Consider the following 3,615-nt stretch of genomic DNA (forward strand, 5'->3'; position numbering starts at 1 on the left):
AGGCACATTATTAGTTAGGTACATTATTTAGATAGGCACATTATTTCCGCTGCTGAAAGACTCATCCATGCCTTCATCTCCTCCCGACTGGACTACTGCAACTCACTTCTCCTTGGCATCAGCTCCACCTACATCAACCGACTCCAACTGGTCCAGAACGCAGCCGCCCGACTCATCACCCACACCAAATCCTGGCATCACATCCCTCCAGTCCTCAAACAACTTCACTGGCTTCCCATCTCCCACCGGATCACCTACAAAATCCTGATCCTCACCTACAAAGCCCTCCACCATCTGGCCCCCCCATATCTCGCTGACCTCCTCTCCCCCTACCAACCCTCACGGTCCCTCAGATCCACATCAGCCGGTCTCCTCTCCATCCACAAGTCCAACCTCGCAGTTTTGGGGACAGAGCCTTCTCCAGGGCAGCTCCAGGCTCTGGAACTCCCCTCCCCCAACTGATCCGCAATTCCGTGTCCCTCACCATCTTCCAGTCCCCGCCTCAAGACCCATCTCTTAACCTCTGCCTATCCTTAGCCCACGTCCCCCTCCCTTGTCATATGTGCATTAATTGCCTCATATTGTTGTTTTGAATTGAATTATGTCTTTACTTTGTGTACTAGTCATGTCTCTACTAGTGATTTCATTCCCCTTACATGTTTTTCCTCTACCTGCTAAATTTTTGGTAAGGTGTCCTTGAGACTCTTGAAAGGCGCCATAAATAAAATGTATTAGTATTATTATTTATTATTATTTAGATAGGTATATTATTTAGATAGGTACATTATTTAGATTGGTACATTATCAGATAGGCACATTATTTAGATAGGACATTATTTAGATAGGTACATTATTTAGATAGGCACATTATTTAGATAGGTACATTATTTAGATAGGCACATTGTTTAGATAGGCACATTATTCAGATAGGCACATTATTTACATAGGCACATTATTTAGATAGGCACATTATTTAGATAGGTACATTAATATGCAGGGAATGGAGAGATTTGGATCATGATTAGGCAAAAGGAATTAGTTTAAATTAGCATCATGATCAACATCGACATATGGGGCCAAAGGGGCCTATTTCTGTGGTATCCGGACGTGGCATCGAAGGACGAGGTCGAAGCCAAATAACCGAATGGAAAGAAAACCGAAACGCCAAATAACCGAAAGTATACGAAGCGGAAACGCCAAATAACCGAAAGGCTGAGTCGCCTAAAAGCCAAATAACTGAATGGCCGCTCTGCCGAAAAGTCAAATCATGGGCATGACGTCGGCGGGGGTTGGGACTTGTCAGCAATTGTTCCAGACCCCCTGCGTCCATCACATCACTGGCCGGTGGAGACAGGAGGGTGGGGGTCATTTTCACACACAAGCCATTATTTGACCTTTCGGCAGAGCGGTCATTCGGTGAGTTGGCTTTTCAGCTACGTTTCCATTCGGTTATTTGGTGTTTCAGCTACGTTTCCATTCGGTTATTTGGCGTTTCAGCTACGTGTCCATTCGGTTATTTGGCGTTTCAGCTTCGTGTCCATTCGGTTATTTGTCTTCGACTTCTTTGCTTCAGATTCTCATCCTTCGATGCCACGTCCACAAACTATTTCTGTGCTGCACTGTTCGATACAAACACTAAAATACAGATTGTCATCACTCTAATATGTTCTGTGAACAGCCATTTCCTCAATGTTAGAGACAGCCCGCCATTGGTTCTGATATATTGAAAAGCTCATGAAATTCTCACCCTGTTCATCCATCCACGAGCAGCAAATTAGTCCAAGAGCAACGGCCAGTTTAATCACCAAGTAGCCCAGAACTATGATGATCCTAATGTCTGTGAAGGACAAAATGTCTAATGATCCTGTGAAGGACAAAATTGACATTTTAATTTCCTTTCTCCACCGTGTTTCATAATTAAATACTCCTGTCTGTGATGTGACAACATTCTGAATTAGACACTGGGACTCAGTGAGAAATATTTGTGCCACGTCTAAGACCAGGGTACATTTTATTTCGTCCATAACATCTGAGTACTTCTGTTTGATAGTTTCTGCTTCATTACTTTTGGAACATTGTGAATATGTTTTGGGTCTGAATATACCGGTTAGTCTAACATCGGTGGTGGGTAAAATGTTAGAGACAATTATTAAAGAAACAACTAACGGGGCACTTGGAGAAACATGACTTCATCGGACAGAACCAGCATGGTTTTGTGAAGTGGGAAGTCCGGTTTAACGATCTGCTCGAATTCTTTGAGGAAGGGAAGTAACAACCCGGGTGGATAAAGGGGAACCGGTGCTTTTAGTTTCTGCTTCATTACTTTTGGAACATTGTGAATATGTTTTTGGGTCTGAATAGACCGGTTAGTCTAACATCGGTGGTGGGTAAAATGTTAGAGACAATTATAAAGAAACACTAACGGGGCACTTGGAATAACATGACTTCATCGGACAGAACCAGCATGTTTGTGAAGGGGCAGTCCGTTAACGAATCTGCTCGAATTCTTTGAGGAAGTAACAACCCGGGTGGATAAAGGGGAACCGGTGGATGTGGTATACTGACTTCCAAAAGCTTTGACAAGGTGCCACATAAGAGACTATTGCTAAAAATAAAAATTATGGGATTGGGGGTAATATATCTAGCATGGGTAGAGGATTGGCTAACAAATAGGAAGCAGAGAGGTGGGGATAAATGGTTCATTACTCGGGATGGGCAACCGGTACTAGCGGGGTTCCGCAAGGGTCGGTGCTGGGACCCCAGTTGTTCACAATTTATATAAATGATTTGGAGGAGGGAACCCAAGTGTAATATATCAAAATTTGCGGACGATACAAAATTGGGAGGAAATGAGGGGATGAGGAGGATAGGAAGAGTCTGCAAAAGGATATAGATAAGCTAGGTGAGTGGGCAACAACTTGGCAGATGAAATTTAATACTAATAAATGTGAAGTCATTCACTTTGGGAAAAAAAATGATAGGGCAAGTTATTTTCTAAATGAGGAGGAGCTGCGTTGTAATGCAACGCAAAGGGATCTAGGGGTATTAGTACATGAATCACTAAAAGTTAGTATGCAGGTGCAGCAAGCAATCAGGAAGGCCAATGGAGTTTTGGCCTTTATTGCTAGGGGGATTGAGTATAAAAACACGGAGGTCTTGCTGCAGCTGTACACAGTATTAGTGAGACCACATTTGGATACAGTTCTGGGGTCCATACTTAAGAAAGGATGTACTAGCCCTGGAGGCAGTGCAGCGAAGGTTTACAAGATTAATTCCTGCAATGAGGGGATTGACATATGAGGAAAGGTTAAGTAGGCTGGAACTCTACTCTTTGGAGTTTAGAAGAATGAGAGGCGATCTCATTGAAACATATAAGATCGTGAGGGGCCTTGATCGGGTGGATGCACCGAGGATGTTCCCAATGATCGGGGAAACTAGAACTAGGGGACATAGTTGCAGAATAAGGGGGGCTCTTTTAAAACGGAGATGAGGAAGAACTTCTTCACCCAGAGGGTGGTTAATTTATGGAATTCACTGCCCCAGGAGCAGTGGAAGCAGAAACTTTAAATATATTTAGACTAAAATAGATGGTTTTTTTAGCTGCCAAGGGGATAA

Source organism: Amblyraja radiata, unplaced genomic scaffold (genome assembly GCF_010909765.2).
Source record: "Amblyraja radiata isolate CabotCenter1 unplaced genomic scaffold, sAmbRad1.1.pri scaffold_381_ctg1, whole genome shotgun sequence".
NCBI classification, from domain to species: Eukaryota; Metazoa; Chordata; class Chondrichthyes; order Rajiformes; family Rajidae; genus Amblyraja; species Amblyraja radiata.